Source organism: Hyperolius riggenbachi, chromosome 5 (genome assembly GCF_040937935.1).
Source record: "Hyperolius riggenbachi isolate aHypRig1 chromosome 5, aHypRig1.pri, whole genome shotgun sequence".
Lineage (NCBI taxonomy): Eukaryota > Metazoa > Chordata > Amphibia > Anura > Hyperoliidae > Hyperolius > Hyperolius riggenbachi.
In genome coordinates this window covers 226,704,189-226,723,893 of record NC_090650.1, presented here as the reverse complement: position 1 = coordinate 226,723,893, position 19,705 = coordinate 226,704,189, and positions in this window count along the sequence as shown.

The window sequence follows — 19,705 nt, the reverse complement described above, 5'->3', positions numbered from 1 at the left end:
GCGCAGTCTGTTTGTTTATACAGTATCATATTTAAAGGAAGTGGGACCCCCTCACAGTCATTGCTGCTGTCCAATTAGGCGCAACACTGCAACTTTTGAATTTTCCTTTGGATGAGTAAAGAGCTAATGGAGTGCCATACCATTTTTTAGTTTTTAGACAGTCCTTGGTGGAGATAGTGCTATGTTTTTGGGTCATTGTCATGTTGCAGGGTCCAGTTCCACTTCAGACGGTCTCACTTGCTCACTAAACACCCTCTGATACACAATAGAAATCTTGGTGTAATCTATGCTGGCCTGGTCCTGTTGCAACAAAACATCCCCAAACTGCCAAACTTGGGAGATAGCGGAAATACAGTGTCTGATGTACTCTGAAGGCAGAGATGCTGTCTTCTGCTTTTGATGCAAAATATTTCCACCCAAACTTACTGTCTCATTGCTGTGTTCAATTAATCAATTTAGTGATTGGAGGAATTTAATCAGTAATCTGGAAAGTCGTGAGAGAGCAGAATACCACACCATAGCTTTCCACAGATGGAAAGACCTGGAAATAAGACTGAGATTGAGGTTGACCATTGCTGACACACATAAAGAACTTAATGAATCCTAAACACAGCATTGGAGAAAAGTATTACAGAGACTAATTGTGCTCGTTAGAACTCTAGCCATGCAGAAGCTTACTTTTTGTGGAACAACAGGCAATTTTTTTCAAGCCAATTGCAACTTCCTAAAATTTGTGGAGGCAATTGGCAAATTTGATGACGTAATGGAGAAGCATTTGAAAAGCAGTACTAACAACGGAAAAAACAATCAATATCTTGGCAAAGGAACTCAGTGAAATTATACAGCTACTTGTTTTGCAGATCAGAGAGAAGATTTTGGTACAACTTATTGCTGCAAAAATATTATTCTAGCATTTTGGATTGCACCCCAGACATTATCCATAGAGAGCAAATTACTTTAATGGTGCAATTTGTCACTGCTACCGAAAGTCCAGAAAGTGACTCTGAAACTTTCTCTATTAAAGAACATTTTTTGTCTATTATTGATGTGGATGACAGCTGGAGTAAAGAAATACTTCTTCAGGAACTGGAATAGTGTGGAATTAACATTAATGATATGCGGGGCCAAAGTTATGACAATGGTTCAAATATGAAAGGCAAAATTAATCGTGTGCAGGCTCATGTTTGCCGGTTAAATACTGTAATGATTGGTGTCAGCACACAGAGTGTATCTGATTATTGATGATCTGCAGTATCACCAATAATACAGATGTTATACCTGATTATATGGTGATCTGCAGAATCACCAATAATACAAGTATAGCTTGACACAGGACACCTATGTAATGTGAGTGTTTGGTGCAACAGTAAGAAAGGTTATCTCCCGAGGAGCGGGAGATACAGACACTACTGCAGCCAAGGAGTTGGACTGCACAGTAGCCAGTGGACACCTGAGGAGCAGGTGGCCTCTGACGGTGTAGATACTAATCTCCTTAAGAGGAGGAGATGGAGATTGTCCTGCAGCCAGGGATTCCCTGATGACTTAGGAATCAGACTGTACTGCAGCCAAGGATTCCCTGATGGGCTGGGAATCAGACTGTACTGCAGCCAGTGGACTCCTGTAGGTAAAGTCCCCTGACTGGACTGTAAGGAGACTTCCTGAGGAGCAGGTAGCCTTTACAGCTAATGGACACCTATAGAGTTGGTGTCACAAGGAGTACAGAGAGACTGTTCACTCAAGGAACGAGTGACAGCCAGAAGGGTCATACAAGCCAGGTCGGCAACACACGAGCAGATAGATACAGAGACAGAAGACTGATACAGTATCCGGGAAACAGGCAAGGTTGGCAACGGTTAGACAGATAGGCAAGGTACCAAATCAGTAAACAGGAGAGAGGTCAGCAAAGCCAGTGGTCATAATAGGTAACAATATAGCACAATCCTAGACTGCGGTGTGAGGTCCTTGGTCTCAACACCCAGGAACTAGTCTGAAGTATAACACAGTAATGACACAGTAATTCCCTAGACTTAGGTGTGAGGTCCATGGCCTCAACACCCGGGAACTAGTCTGAAGTATAACACAGTAATCTCCTAATCTTAGGTGTGAGGTCCTTGGTCTCAACATCCAGGAACTAGTCTGAAGTATAACACAGTAATAACACAGTAATTCCCTAGACTTAGGTGTGAGGTCCGTGGTCTCAACACCAGGGAACTAGTCTGAAGTATAACACAGTGCGGAATCAGGCTAAGTGTGAATTCCCAGTTCCTACTGGTTCTAACACACTGTACGATCTGACTGAGGTCTGAGTGCTCACATGTAAGTATTCGCCACGGCAGACAACCAGCAACTGCCAAACAAGTCCTATATATACTACAACGCTCTGCAGTGCCGCCCCAGCCACTCAGCCAATCCAGAGTCCAGCTGGGATCAGCTGATCGGCCTGATCAGCTGATTCCCCTTCTGCTGGCATAAAGGTCATGTCGTGCGCGCGCGTAGCTCTCTATCTGTGTGAACTAGAAGGCCCAGGCGAACCCGAGACATGTTGCTGCGCAGAAAAAGCCGCCGGCTTGAACGCGGAGACAGCCACCCTGCCGCTGCGTGGCGGCATCTCCGCTATTCATTACAGTACCCCCCCCTGAGGAGCGGACTCCGGACACTTCCCACCCGGCTTCCCAGGGTGTAAGTCATTAAACTCTTTCTTTAATTCTTCCGCATGCATGTGACAATCCGGTACCCAAGTTCTTTCCTCCAGACCATACCCTTTCCAGTGGACCAGATACTGCACAGAATTTTGCACTAAGCGAGAGTCTAGAATCTTCTCGATCTCATACTCAGGTTGGTCATCGACCATCACAGGGGGGAGGGGGGAGGAATCCATGTGCTCTGCCGGCTTCAACAGAGACACATGGAATGATCTCACACCTCTCATGCTGGCTGGGAGATCAATCGCATAAGTGACATTATTAATCTTTCTGGACACTGGATATGGTCCTATAAATGTAGGTCCTAGTTTGGGTGACGGCATCTGGCCTTAAAACAACCGAGTGGATACCCACACCATGTCCCCTGGAGAAAACTTCCACTCTACAGACCGCCTTTTATCTGCCTGTTTCTTCTGAATCTGGAAAGCTTTCCCCAAGTTCCTCTTAACCATTTCCCAAATTTCCCTCAAAGCTCTCTGCCAATCCTCCAAAGCTGAAAATGGTGTAGATGCCACAGGTAATGGGGCAAACTTGGGTGATCTCCCCAAAACTACCTGAAACGGGTAAAATCCTGAAGAGGAACTCTTCAGATTGTTATGTGCAAATTCCGCAAACGGCAAAAATTTTACCCAATCGGACTGTGCATCTGCCACATAACATCTGAGAAATTGCTCAAGGGACTGGTTAATTTTCTCGGTCTGGCCATTGGTCTGTGGGTGGTAGCCTGATGAAAATGCAAGGTCCATACCCAACTGATGGCAAAAGGCTTTCCAAAATTTTGACACAAACTGGATTCCCCGATCCGACACTACATTCTACGGAATGCCATGCAGCCGGAAAACGTGCTGGATGAAGAGATCATCCAACTCTTGGGCCGAGGGGAGTCATTTCAATGGAACAAAATGGGCCATCTTACTGAATCTATCTACTACCACCCAAATGACCGTCTTGCCCTCAGACCTGGGGAGTTCTCCTACGAAATCCATGGACAAATGAGTCCATGGTTCACTTGGTACTGGTAGGGGTTGTAAAGTACCCACAGGTGCCTGGTGAGAGGGCTTGCTTCTAGCACAAATTGCACATTCCCTCACAAACTCCTTACAATCTGTTGCTAATGTAGGCCACCAGGCACATCTGGCCAACAAATCCTGAGTTCTGGTGGCCCCTGGATGACCCGCATTCTTATGGGAATGAAACAGGTGTAAGAGTTGCAGGCGAAAGGGTAGTGGTACAAACATAACTCCCTCCGGCTTCCCCTCTGGAACATCCTGTTGGTAAGGACTCAGTGGCCGTCCAATCTTTCCAGGTCTCAGTAGCTGCCAGGACTACAGTCTGAGGTGGGATAGTTTCAGGGGATGAGGGCTGCACTGTCTCGGGCTCGAAACACCTGGACAAGGCATCAGCTTTGACGTTTTTACTACCTGGAGTATACGTTATAACAAATCTGAATCTTGAAAAGAACAAAGACCACCGGGCCTGGCGTGGACTAAGTCTTTTGGCGCCCTCTATGTACTCCAAATTCTTATGATCTGTATAAACTGTGATAGTATGTTCTGCCCCTTCCAGCCAATGTCGCCACTCTTCAAAAGCTAGTTTAATGGCCAAAAGCTCTCGGTTGCCAATATCGTAGTTTTTCTCTGCAGGGGAGAACCTACGGGAAAAGTAAGTGCATGGGTGAAGTTTGCCCTGCAAACCAGAGCGTTGAGACAATACAGCCCCCACCCCAACCTCCGAGGCATCGACCTCCACTATAAAGGGGAAGGTGACATCCACATGTCTCAAAATGGGTGCAGAAGAGAACAGTTTTTTCAGAGTAGAAAAAGCGGAATGCGCCTCTGTTGACCCATGGTAAGTATCAGCCTCCTTTTTGGTGAGACTGGTGAGAGGTGAAACTACTGAAGAGTACCCCTTGATGAATCTCCTGTAGTAATTGGCAAAGCCCAAGAATCTTTGGAGTGCCTTCAAACCTACAGGCTGAGGCCACTCCAAAACAGCAGAGACCTTTTCTGGATCCATGGAGAGGCCAGACGTAGAGATAATATACCCCAAGAAGGAAACAGATGTAACCTCGAAGAGGCATTTTTCTAATTTAGCATAAAGTAAATTCTGTCTTAATTTCTTTACCACGAATTTGACATGCTTGCGATGTTCCAACAGATTGGGAGAAAAGATCAGTATGTCGTCTAGATATACTAAGACGAATTTCCCCAGCACCTCCCTAAATACCTTATTTATCAACTCCTGGAAGACGGCAGGAGCGTTACACAACCCGAAGGGCATCACCAGATATTCGTAGTGCCCGTCAGGTGTGTTGAAGGCCGTCTTCCATTCGTCACCATCTCTAATTCGTACTAGGTTGTATGCGCCTCTTAAATCCAGTTTAGAGAAGATCTTGGCATTGGTCATCTGAGCGAACAAATTGTCAATCAAGGGCAATGGATAACGATTTTTCACTGTAATCTTATTTAAACCATGGTAATTAATACAGGGCCGGAGGCCTCCATCTTTTTTCTGTACGAAAAAGAATCCTGCCCCAGCTGGTGAATGAGAAGGCCGAATAAAACCCTTGGCCAAATTCTCTTTGATATACTCCTGCATTGCCACTTTTTCAGGTCCTGATAGATTATAAAGGTGACCCCTTGGAGGCATACAACCAGATCTAAAATCAATGGGACAATCAAAAGTACGATGAGGAGGAAGTTTATCTGCAGATTTAGGGCAGAACACATCGGCAAATTCTGCGTACTGTACTGGCACGCCTTTAACCCGAATCTTGGTGGCACCCACGGTTACCTTCTCCAAACAGTGATGATGACAATGGGCCGACCAGCTCTTTAGCTGACCTGAAGCCCAGTCAATCTGAGGGGAGTGAAGTTGTAACCATGGCATACCAAGAATAATGGTGGAGGTTGTCATGTGCAGGACCAGAAATTGTAAACTCTCTTTGTGTAGCACCCCGACATTACATACCAACACAGGGGTCTGAGAAAGAGGTTGTCTACTTTGCAAAGGAGAGTCATCTACTGCAGTGACCAAAATCTGTTGGTCCAAAAGGAGCAAAGGGATTCCCATTTTTTTTGCAAAATCATAATCTATGAAGTTAGCCGCAGAACCGGAGTATATAAAGGCTTCAGTGGAGACAGTCTGACCCTCCCATGTGATAGAACAGGGAAGGAGCAGACGATTATCGTTTAGAGGTAATGACTGCTCGCCTAGGGTATTACCTCTGACTACACCTAGGTGGCAGCGTTTCCCGACTTTTTAGGACAATTCTGAACCTTGTGACCCTCCTCTGCACGGTATAAACAGAGTCTTTCTGTTTTCCTGCGATTCTTTTCCACCTGCGTCAGTCTAGAGTGTCCAATTTGCATTGGCTCAGGTGGAGGCGACTCAGGTGGGGAAGAGGCGTAGTAGACATATCTTACAGCATTCCTACCCCTGGTCTGTCTATGATAGCGTAAACGGCGATCGACCCGTACTGCCAAAGAGATTGCCTCGTCAATGGATTTGGGTTCAGGATGTCCTAACATCAAGTCAGAGACTGCATCTGATAAACCTGACAAAAAACAGTCTAACAGTGCATACGTTCCCCACCTAGCTGACACAGCCCACTTTTTTAACTCAGCTGCGCAAACCTCGACCGGATCTCTACCCTGACGCAGAGTCTTAAGCTTACGCTCTGCGGTGGAAGCAATATCCGGATCATCATATATAATGGCCATAGCCTTAAAAAATTCCTGAACTGATGACAAAGCCTCATGTTCTGCATGAAGGCTATATGCCCATGTTTGTGAGTCCCCTGACAAAAGGGTCTTTATAAACGTAATTCTCTGTGTTTCAGTTCCTGACAAATTAGGTCTTAACTCAAAATAAGACAGTACTCGATTTCTAAAATTCTGAAAGTCAGATCTATGTCCAGAAAACTTTTCTGGTACAGACATTCGAAGGTCTGTAACTGGAGGGGATCGCACTGCATTCACAGCCGTTTGGAGGACTTGTATTGACCCAGACAAAGCGGTGATCGGAGTCTGTTGGCCATCAAGCACCCTGATGAAATTTTCCACCGAGGTGGCTAGTCCGTTAATTCGGCTGTGGAGTGCATATTGTATTTGGTCTGACGTTCTGTAACGATTGGTGTCAGCACACAGAGTGTATCTGATTATTGATGATCTGCAGTATAACCAATAATACAGATGTTATACCTGATTATATGGTGATCTGCAGAATAACCAATAATACAAGTATAGCTTGACACAGGACACCTATGTAATGTGAGTGTTTGGTGAAACAGTAAGAAAGGTTATCTCCCGAGGAGCGGGAGATACAGACACTACTGCAGCCAAGGAGTTGGACTGCACAGTAGCCAGTGGACACCTGAGGAGCAGGTGGCCTCTGACGGTGTAGATACTAATCTCCTTAAGAGGAGGAGATGGAGATTGTACTGCAGCCAGGGATTCCCTGATGACTTAGGAATCAGACTGTACTGCAGCCAAGGATTCCCTGATGGGCTGGGTATCAGACTGTACTGCAGCCAGTGGACTCCTGTAGGTAAAGTCCCCTGACTAGACTGTAAGGAGACTTCCTGAGGAGCAGGCAGCCTTTACAGCTAATGGACACCTATAGAGTTGGTGTCACAAGGAGTACAGAGAGACTGTTCACTCAAGGAACGAGTGACAGCCAGAAGGGTCATACAAGCCAGGTCGGCAACACACGAGCAGATAGATACAGAGACAGAAGACTGATACGGTATCCGGGAAACAGGCAAGGTTGGCAACGGTTAGACAGATAGGCAAGGTACCGAATCAGTAAGCAGGAAAGAGGTCAGCAAAGCCAGGGGTCATAACAGGTAACAATATAGCACAATCCTAGACTGAGGTGTGAGGTCCTTGGTCTCAACACCCAGGAACTAGTCTGAAGTATAACACAGTAATCTCCTAATCTTAGGTGTGAGGTCCTTGGTCTCAAAACCCAGGAACTAGTCTGAAGTATAACACAGTAATCTCCTAATCTTAGGTGTGAGGTCCTTGGTCTCAACACCCGGGAACTAGTCTGAAGTATAACACAGTAATAACACAGTAATTCCCTAGACTTAGGTGTGAGGTCCGTGGTCTCAACACCCGGGAACTAGTCTGAAGTATAACACAGTGCGGAATCTGGCTAAATGTGAATTCCCAGTTCCTACTGGTTCTAACACACTGTACAATCTGACTGAGGTCTGAGTGCTCACACGTAAGTATTCGCAACGGCAGACAACCAGCAACTGCCAAACAAGTCCTATATATACTACAGCGCTCTGCAGCGCTGCCCCAGCCACTCAGCCAATCCAGAGTCCAGCTGGGATCACCTGATCGGCCTGATCAGCTGATTCCCCTTCTGCTGGCATAAAGGTCCTGTTGCCTGGCACGCGCGTGCGTAGCTCTCCATCTGTGTGAACTAGAAGGCCCAGGCAAACCAGAGACATGTTGCTGCGTGGAAAAAGCCGCCGGCTTGAACGCGGAGACAGTCGCCCTGCCGCTTGCCCGCGCGGCCGCATCTCCGCTATTCATTACAAATACCAAAACTTTTTATGTCCCATGCAGTTACCATTTTTTAAATCTGGTGATTAGCGATAGATAATCAACATAATCCAGAGTTTATTTGTTTTTTTTTCTGCTTCTGCAAACCACTGGACTATTCTGAAGAAACACCTGGCACTAACACAGCAGTGGCTTACACTCAAGCCACTAAGCACCACTCGCTGGGAAAACCACATTGATGATATTATAGCTGTCCAGAATCAATTTGGATAAGTAGATGATGCACTTTCTGCTGCCATGGAAGATTCAGCTTTTATTGGAGCAGCTCGTTCTGAAACCAATGCAAAAGCAAGAGGCATCCCAAAAAATATTTGCAGCTTTCAATTCTTGAGTAGATTAGTGTTGTGGTATGATATCTTGTTTGACATGAATGTTACAAGCAAGAGACTCCAGGAAATTTAAGCTGTTCTTTCTTTGGAACAGCTGGAAAAAACTAAATTGTATCTCCAAAATTATTACACAGATGAAGTGTTTGAAAAACTCATCAAGACTGCTCAAACATTGGTTGAAGGTTGAAGACAATTTCCCCCCTACTCTGGTTGAGAGAATCCATCATACTTTGATATACTGTATCAAATTCCAAAAGTTAAGGAAATGGCTATAAAAGTTTATGAGCAATGTGATCAGCTGGACAGAGCACTTTTCAGGACAAACACTGAGATATTGATACTGCTGATTTCTGCTATGAGCTACATGTACTCTTCAGATATTTACCCAAAGACTGTACTACACCAAGGGCTGTTCTGGAGTACATTTACAAAACCAAAAAACATATACATGTAGCCCCTGACTTACGAATGCCCAATTTATGAACAACCCCCAATACCAACAGCGTGGATTCTGTGTTTTCATGGGTACAAGTAAAAAATTTTTTTCAAATTGGACTTGTAGTTTTTGAGAAAATCGATTGAAAAAAATTCTAAGAAAAAATCAATTTAAAAAAAATCTAAGAAAAAATTGCTTTTAAACTTTTATAAGCAGGTACAGAGGGCAGAGGTGACACAGAGAGGGACACTGGAGGCACAGGGGGGGGCGGGGGGTTGGGAGGGGCACAGAGGAGGTACAGGGGACAGAGATGGCACAATGTTCCGACTTAAGAACAGATTAAGGTTAAGAACTAACCTACAGTCCCTATCTCGTACGTTAACTGGGGACTACCTGTACTCAAACATCGTGTATCGTTCTTCGTGCAAGTGGCAAACACAGTTTCTCAAAGTTGAAATGAATCAAAACATACTTGCGATCTACAATGACACAGGAGAGACTTATGGGTCTTGCTACAATATTAATAGAGCATGAGTTGGCCCTAAATATTAATGTGGATTAAGCTATATAAAAGCTTTTGCTTGCACCAAGGCACTTTTCAGATAATTCAAGTTGCACAAGTTAATGTTTCTTTCAAGAGTTGAAGTTGCACAACACGTTTCTTTCAAGAATCTTCTCTTTATCGCTCTTTTCTATTACTATTTTACTGTATTTTTGTATTTAGGTGTGTCAATCTGGAGACCTAGAAAGCAAACTCTTCCAAGAGGTCTTTGGTCTTAAAATATGTTTTTAAGTCATTTTGTGGATTCTCTTCAGATCCATCCAAGGTAATGTATTTTGATCCTATTTTACAAAGCAAAAACACAGAGACTTATGATAATTTCCGACGTGTCCGATACCCCACTGGATCGATACTGCGCTCGATCCCTGCGGGCAGACAATGGGACAAAAACGAGTGGAAGATAAGAAGCGCCCGCGGGGACGAGCAGGAATTGATCCGGGCGCATGCGGGGACGAGCGGATCCGGCGCATAATTGCATCCGTGTTTGCCCAGCATTACGGCCATATGCAATTCACTTTTTCTCCTGAGTTTTCTACTAGGAAATAATTTTTCATCGATTTATAATACCTTTTTAGCATTTTACAATGGAAAAAGTACCAAAAGTAGGTGAAAAAGTACTATCAAAATTATTTTGAGAATGTGTTTGCTTGCTTGTTGTTTAAAAGGCATTTTATTGACAAGTTATAAAATTTCACCTAGGAGAAAACTCAGGTGAAAAGTGAATTGCATATGGCCCTACATAGCCTTATCGCTCTCTCCTCTATCTCTCTCTTATTGGACTGTTTGACTAGGTGTCATTTCTTTATTCAGGATTGTCAATCTGGAGCCCTGCAAAGCAAACTCTTCATTCTTCTGGAACCCTACAATGAAAATTCTTCCTATTCCTGGAATATGTTTTCAATGTCACTCTTTGGATTCTCTTCATATGCAAGGAAAGGTATTATGATCCTACTTTATAAAGCAAACATACAGAGACCAAGGGCCATATGCAATTCACTTCTCCTCTTGAGTTTTCTCCTAGGTGATATTTTTACAACTTGTCATAAAATGCCTTTGAAATCACCAACAAGCAAGAAATTACTCAAAATAATTTGATAGTACTTTTTCACCAACTTTTGGGTACTTTTTCAATGGTAAAATGCTGAAAATGCAGTTTACAGAGAAGATGAAAATTATCTTCTAGGAGATAACTGAGATGAAAAAATTAATTGCATATGGGCCCATGTGGCCTTCTTTCCTCCTCTCCTCTCTCACTATATTTGACTGTATTTCTTTATTTAGGTGTGTCAATCTAGAGCCCTGGAAAGCAAACTCTTCTTAGAGATATTTGGTCCTGAAACACAGTATGTTTTCAACATCATTCTGTGGATTCTCTTCAGATGCATCCAGAGTAAGGTTACCTTATATTCCGGCGTATAAGACGACTGTGCGTATAAGACGGCCCCCCAACTTTTCCAGTTAAAATATAGAGTTTGGGATATACACGCCGTATAAGACTACCCCTCTTCCAACGCACACCAAATTAAAATAATATATATATATAGATACTGGTGCTGTACTGTATGTGTTACCCTGTATATAACAGTATATAGTCAATTGACTTGTTGCATTGGTCAACTCTCCTTAAGCGGATTGGTCAGCTCTCCTTGTCTACCTGTTTATCAGAGCGGTATGGAAGAATAGATTGCGCTCCCTCAGCAGGGAGATCTGAGAGGCGGCAACAGGATAGGGCGTATTACCCGGCATCAATGACACCCGGCGTATAAGACGACCCCCAACGTTTCAGAAGATTTTCAAGGGTTAAAAAGTAGTCTTATACGCAGGAATATACAGTATTTTGATCCCACTTTATAAAGCAAACACACGGAGACTCCACACTTCTCTCCTCTCTTTCGTTCTCTCTCACTCTTTCCCCCCCCCTCCCCCTACCCAATTGCACTATTTGACTACACATCATCTCTTTATTCAGGATTGTCTGGAACCCTGCACAGGAAACTCTTCATTCTTTTAAAGCTCTGCAAAGCAGACTCCTCATTCTTCTGGTGCCCTGCAAAGCAGACTCCTCATTTTTCTGGTGCCCTACAAAGCAGACTCCTAATTCTTCTGGTGCCCTACAAAGCAGACTCCTCATTCTTCTGGTGCCCTACAAAGCAGACTCCTCATTCTTCTGGCACCCTGCAAAGCAGACTCCTTATTCTTCTGGTGCCCTACAAAGCAGACTCCTCATTCTTCTGGTGCCCTACAAAGCAGACTCCTCATTCTTCTGGTGCCCTACAAAGCAGACTCCTCATTCTTCTGGCACCCTGCAAAGCAGACTCCTTATTCTTCTGGTGACCTACAAAGCAGACTCCTCATTCTTCTGGTGCCCTGCAAAGCAGACTCCTCATTCTTCTGGCACCCTGCAAAGCAGACTCCTTATTCTTCTGGTGCCCTACAAAGCAGACTCCTCATTCTTCTGGTGCCCTACAAAGCAGACTCCTCATTCTTCTGGTGCCCTACAAAGCAGACTCCTCATTCTTCTGGCACCCTGCAAAGCAGACTCCTTATTCTTCTGGTGCCCTACAAAGCAGACTCCTCATTCTTCTGGTGCCCTGCAAAGCAGACTCCTCATTCCTCTGGTGCCCTGCAAAGCAGATTCCTCATTCTTCTGGTGTCCTACAAAGCAGACTCCTCATTCCTCTGGTGCCCTGCAAAGCAGACTCTTCATTCTTTTGAAATCCTGCAAAGCAGAATCTTCATTCTTTTGGAGCCCAGCAAAGCCAACTCTACTTAGAGTTCTTTGGTCATGCAAGGTATGGGATATTTAGTCTGCTGTATAACACAAACACAGAAACCACATGGTCTTTACTAGAGATGTCGCGAACGGTTCGCCTGCGAACGGTTCCAGGCGAACTTTGGGGGTTCGCGAACTTTTGCGGAAGTTCGATTCGCTCCATAATGCTCTATTGAGCAAAACTTTGACTCTCCATATCACTGTCAGCAGACACATTATTGCCAAACACACTGCTCGAGGCCCGCCCCCCTCCCTCCCTCCCTCCCTCCTCCAAGCAAGGTCCTTATACCATTTGACTCCGTTGTCTGCCTACACTAATTAGTTATGGGACAGCTGCTACACACTCTGCTAGGGAGATTTTAATTAGCCTCTTGTGGGTCCCACCTCCCTCCTCCCTTCTCCCAAATCCCTCCACCCTCCTACCTATACCCTCCACCCTCCTACCGGAGGGTCTCATCTGCCAGGGAATTATACTATTTCAAAAACCAGTTTACATACCATGGCTGGGAATCGAACCCAGGTTTCACTGTGTGGTGGGCAAGTCACCCTAACCACTGTACCACAACAGTACTAACTGAAGCTGGCCTAGCATTTACCATTTATGCTCAATGCAATAGAAACATTAGGTTGCTTAAAGGGAACCTTAACTGAGAGTGATATGGATGTTTCCTGTAAACAATACCAGTTGCCTGACAGTCCAGCTGATCTTTGTGACTGCAATAGTGGCTGAATCACACCCTGAAACAAGCATGCAGCTAATCCAGGCTGACTTCAGTCAGAGCACCTGATCTGCATGCTTGTTCAGGGGCTGTGGCTAAAAGTATTAGAGACACAGGATCAGCAGGCGATTCAGGCAACTGGTATTATTTTAAAAGGAAAAATCCATATCCTTCTCCGTTTAGGTTCCCTTTAAGGATTTGTAGCATAACAGCCAACTCACATTGGCTGGGATTTGAACCTAACCCTAACCACTGTACCACAACAGTACTAACTGAAGCTGGCCTAGCATTTACCATTTATGCTCAATACAAGAGAAAAAGTAGATAAGACAAATAACATTTATATCACACTTTTCTCCTGGCGGACTCAAAGCACCAGAGCTGCAGCCACTAGGGCATGCTCTATAGGCTGTAGCAGTGTTAGGAAGACTTGCCTAAGGTCTCCTACTGAATAGGTGCTGGTTTACTGAACAGACAGAGCTGAGATTTGAACTTTGGTCTCCTGTGTCAGAGGCAGAGCCCTTAACCATTACACAAAGCAGCCACTGCTTACAGATATGTAGCCAGACATGGCCTTGTCTTTTGTGTTCAACAGTTGTCCAAAGACAGCCCCAGATAGACAGGTAGATTCATATCTCTCTCTCTTTCTCTCTCTCTCTAGTAGGGATGGTTACCACTTTCCGTGGAATTGTATTTTTGAGCATAAATAGATTGAGCATAAATGGTACATGCTTGGCTGGCTTCAGCATGCAGTGTTGGTGAGAGACAGAGAGAGAGAGAGAGAGAGAGAGAGAGAGAGAGAGAGAGAGAGAGAGAGAGAGAGAGAGAGAGAGAGAGAGAGAGAGAGATGAATCTACCTGGCTATCTGGAGTTCTCTTTGGACAACAGTTGAACACAAAAGACAAGGCCATGTCTGGCTACATATCCATAAGCAGTGGCTGCATGGTGTAATGGTTAAGGGCTCTGCCTCTGACACAGGAGACCAGAGTTCAAATCTCAGCTCTGTCTGTTCAGTAAGCCAGCACCTATTCAGTAGGAGACCTTAGGCAAGTCTTCCTAACACTGCTACTGCCTATAGAGCATGCCCTAGTGGCTGCAGCTCTGGTGCTTTGAGTCCGTCAGGAGAAAAGTGTGATATAAATGTTATCTGTCTTGTCTACTTTTTCTCTTGTATTGAGCATAAATGGTAAATGCTAGGCCAGCTTCAGTTAGTACTGTTGTGGTACAGTGGTTAGGGTGCTTGCCCACTACACAGTGAGAACCGGGTTCAAATCCCTGCCAATGTGAGTTGGCTTTTATGCTACACATCCTTAAAGGGAACCTAAACGGAGAAGGATATGGATTTTTCCTTTTAAAATAATACCAGTTGCCTGAATCGCCTGCTGATCCTGTGTCTCTAATACTTTTAGCCACAGCCCCTGAACAAGCATGCAGATCAGGTGCTCTGACTGAAGTCAGACTGGATTAGCTGCATGCTGGTTTCAGGGTGTGATTCAGCCACTATTGCAGTCACAAAGATCAGCTGGACTGCCAGGCAACTGGTATTGTTTACAGGAAACATCCATATCACTCTCAGTTAAGGTTCCCTTTAAGCAACCTAATGTTTCTATTGCATTGAGCATAAATGGTAATTGCTAGGCCATCTTCAGTTAGTACTGTTGTGGTACAGTGGTTAGGGTGCTTGCACACCACACAGTGAGACCTGGGTTCAAATCCCAGCCAATGTGAGTTGGCTTTTATGCTACAAATCCTTAAAGGGAACCTAAATGGAGAAGGATATGGATTTTTCCTTTTAAAATAATACCAGTTGCCTGAATCGCATGCTGATCCTGTGTCTCTAATACTTTTAGCCACAGCCCCTGAACAAGCATGCAGATCAGGTGCTCTGACTGAAGTCAGACTGGATTAGCTGCATGCTTGTTTCAGGGTGTGATTCAGCCACTATTGCAGTCACAAAGATCAGCTGGACTGCCAGGCAACTGGTATTGTTTACAGGAAACATCCATATCACTCTCAGTTAAGGTTCCCTTTAAGCAACCTAATGTTTCTATTGCATTGAGCATAAATGGTAAATGCTAGGCCAGCTTCAGTTAGTACTGTTGTGGTACAGTGGTTATGGTGACTTGCCCACCACACAGTGAAAGCTGGGTTCGATTCCCAGCCATGGTATGTAAACTGGTTTTTGAAATAGTATAATTCCCTGGCAGATGAGACTAGGTAGAAGGGGAAGAGGAGGGTGGAGGGGCCCACAAGAGGCTAATTAAAATCTCCCTAGCAGAGTGTGTAGCAGCTGTCCCATAACTAATTAGTGTAGGCAGACAACTGAGTCAAATGGTATAAGGACCTTGCTTGGAGGAGGGAGGGGCGGGCCTCCAGCAGTGATGTGTATTTCACTCAATCAGGTGTGCCTCCAGGTATTAGAGCCCTTGAAACATGGTTTCTATCATTTTTCCAGCCGGTAGAATTTTTTAAAATTTTCAAAGTTCGCCTCCCCATTGAAGTCTATTGCGGTTCGCGAACTTTTTCGCGAACCGAACCTTTCACGGAGGTTCGCGAACCGAAAAACGGAGGTTCGCGACATCTCTAATCTTTACTCTTGCTTGAGCAGAAGCAAGCATATTCACAATGTTTCAGGAAGTAAAAAAAATCCGGAACCAGCCCTGCCCTTAGCTGCAGCTCAGAATTCACTGGCAGCCCTGAGAATGAAGAGGCTGCAGCTGGCAGTTCACACACCTTGTCCTGCCAGCCTGCTGCATGGAGGAGGGACAAGCTGACTTTTGCAAAAAGTTCTGCGTGAAGTCAGTTTGTTTCCCCTCCTTGTCTAGCAGACTGGCCGGACTGGGATTGTGCCTCCCCAGGTTACATGGCACTACATATGCTCCTGTCCCCTTCTACATTGCCTGTCTACTGAGTACACACACATGTTTTACTTTTACTGTAGCACCTTGTCATAAGTGCCAGTGCCACCCATAGCCACTTGTAAGTGGCACCCCATTACTTTTGCCTTCTCTGTTGCCACTTGTTGGTAGTAGTACCTATAGTGCCACTAACCAGCATGGGATGGGGGAACTAGGATATCAGGGAATAATGTGGAAGGGGGACTGCCAGCCAGTGTGGCATCAGGCTTGCCAGCCCAGGAGCAGGCCAGGCAGCACAGCACAGCACAGAAGCAAGGCAGCACAGCACACAAGCCAGGAAACTTAATGCTTAATGTGATATGCTGCATATTCATGTCTATGGGATATGGCCTGTTTATGTGATCTGCAGCATATATTTTTCCCTGTAGGCATTATTTTTTTGTATTTAAGGAGAGCTGGCTTCATCCAATGTTTTGCTGGGCGGGCCTACTTACACCACTGCTAGGTTCGTGTACAGTCAGCGTCAATTATGACCACACCCATGTTCTATTACATGGCCACACCCATTTTTTCATCACAGCACACTTTGCGCTCTGCAGGTCAGTCTGGGTGTCAGTGAAAAAATACTTTGCCAGTAAATTCTGATATCTTTGTCAGTAAAAAAAAAAAACATTTGAAAGGTTGGTAACACTGACCACTACACATTGGATAGTAACATCTCAAAAACATAAAAAACTGATAAATTATCTGGTTTTCTCTTAAAAATGGCCTTAAACTATAATATTGAGATTGGACTATGATTATGTTAGTGACCTTCTCTGGGCACAGTTAAAGTGACACTGAAGCGAAAAAAAAAAACGTATGATATAAGGAATTCTATTTGTAGTACAGATAATTAATAGAACTTTAGTAGCAACTAAAGGAGTCTCATATTTTTATTTTCAGTTATATAGCTTTTTTTTATAACATTGCATCATTGTCTAATATTTGTTGTTTACAAACTACACTCTGCATTTTAAACAATGAAACTGAGCAAAGCTAATGATCCTTTGAACTTCCCTGCAGTAAAATCTTATCTGAAGTGGTCTTTCACTGTTTCTTTGATGTATAAGTGCTTCAGAAAATACCATAGCACTTCTCTCTGACTAAATTGGTCGGAGATCTCAGAGAAACTATTTGCTTTTAGATAACATGTGAAGTTTTCTTAACTCTTCTTGTACTGGAAACAACATGAGACTCATACTGTATTTTCTACTAATGTTATATTTCTTAGCTGTACTACACATACAGTTCATTATACCATCAATTTATTTTCACTTCATATTCCCTTTAATAACAAGACTATGGGCACAGTATTATGCTGCAAAAGATGCTGGTACTATAAATACATAATAACGGATGCTGCATTTTAATTTCAAGAAGTTTTGTATCAGGATGATACCATTTATTGGCTAACTTTATAGAATTAGAGTATGCTAGCTTTCTGCTGTGAAGCCTTCATCGGGCTTCAATCCTGTTTGCTTGCAAGCTGATGGAACAGACAGCTATATACTGTACATGCAACATCAAAAGGGGATACATAGATTTTGTTCAAGCATAAATACATGTCATTAAGATGCCTTAAGTGAAGCAGAATATCTAAATGGAGTGGGAGGTTGTTAGCTGAGATAAGACTACTTGTTTACACAATACTTACAGACTTGGGACTCAGACTGTCACAGAGGCATCGTAATTTCCGAGTTCACAAGTTTAGCTACCGGTATATAGGCTAAGAAAGAGTTTTGGCATGAAATAACATCAGCATCATACCAATATAAAAAGTTTTTGTCCTTATTCAAGCCTTTGTCCGCCACTTTGAACCAATTTATACATTTTGTTTCTGTTATTAATTTATCATTTGACGATTTGAAGCCACCTTCAGGGCAGTGACACAAAGATCATTCATGCTGTGTCTGTTGGAACGAAAGTGTGTAGCAACTGGGAGTCCAGATTCTGGATTGTTAATAGTGTGCCTGTGTCCGTTACGTTTGCGCAGAGTTTGTGCAGTTTCTCCCACGTACGTAACATTGGGGCATTTAGCACACATGATCAGATATACCAGAGAAAGCTTGCTTACTCTTATTCTTTTAAGTTAGCCAGTAAATGGTATCATCCTGATACAAAACTTCTTGCTTTTACTGATGGCTAACACGGTACAATACCCTACTGCATTTTAATTTCATGCAACTAGTATAGGTACATAGGGAGGTAAGTAGTATATATTGCTAATCATTTGTAATATTAAAGTTGATAATTGGACAATGCAAGGTTTTAATGGTAGTAGGCGAGTATGAAAGTCTCTGAAACACTGTCCTAAATATCATTTTTTCATTATACTGTAGATTTCCCCTTATGATCAAAAATTATTGGCATATAGTTAATGGTGTCTGAAGTAAAACTCATTTTGGCAGTAATAAGCCTTACTAAGCATTTTAAAGTTTCATTTTTTAAATAAATGTACCTAATGTACCACCCAATCAAATTTTCGATGATAAACATTGTTTTGTTCTTCCTCTAAGTGTGTAATTGGACAACTTGACCTTTTAGAAAACGAGAAATGTATCATCTAAGCTACCGTAAGTAATATAAAACATAAAACTGAGTCTATACTTCTAATGGTGATATATCCAGGCAAATGTCTTGCTTTACTTTTATTTTGTGTTTTGGTGAGCATTCACGTTATGATCTATGGTAGGTCAGGGAAATGATAAATATACTCTGGATATTCCTTATTTTACATATCTACTACTTCCTACTAAATAATAGGAATATACAATAGTCAGCCATTTTTACTTGCTTACATTTGGGAAAAATTAAGGGCTTGGCTCATACCTGGATCAGTTTCAATTTCAGTAAAAATGGTTGTTTCACTGCTCCCGTTTGCTCTATCATATTTCTGCAAGTGGTCAGCAAAATGGTATTTTCTGTAAAATAAATTAAAATTAATATTAGAGTCTTATTTGGTAACTATAATTAAACTAGGAAATTAGCGAGCTAAATAGCATGCTCTGGAGAATTTTTGCAGATGATACAACATTTTGCAGAATCATCAACTCTCAGGAAGATAGTGACATATTGCAACAGGATCTGAATAGGATGGCTATATGGGCACCTAAATGGCAGATGAAATTAAATGTTGAAAAAAGTAAAGTCATGCATTTTGGTCGTACCAATGGTCTGGCACCATACAAAATAAACGGGATACAGATGGGGACATCAAACTTGGAGAAGTACTTAGGAGTACTCATCGACAACAAGTTAAATAATCGTATTCAATGCCAAGCCGCTGCAGCTAAAGCTAATAACATTTTGGGATGCATTAAAAGTGAAATAAAAACTAGAGATGCTAACATAATATTGCCCCTGTTTAACTCTCTACTAAGGCTACATCTGGAATATGGAATTCAGTTCTGGGCGCCACATTACAGGAAATATATTGCAGTTTTAGAGTGAGTGCAGAGACGAGCAACAAAATTGATGCGAGGTATGGAAGGTCTAACTTACCAAGAAAGGTTAGATAAACTGGGTTTATTTAGTCTAGAGAAAAGATGCCTTAGAGGGGATCTAATTAACATGTATAAATACATCAGAGGGCAATATAAAAGCTTGGCGGATGAGCTTTTTGTCCCTAGGCCTTCATAAAGGACTAGAGGACATGATCTGCGTATGGAGGAAAAGTTTTAGCCATTTATTTAGGAAAGGGTTCTTTAC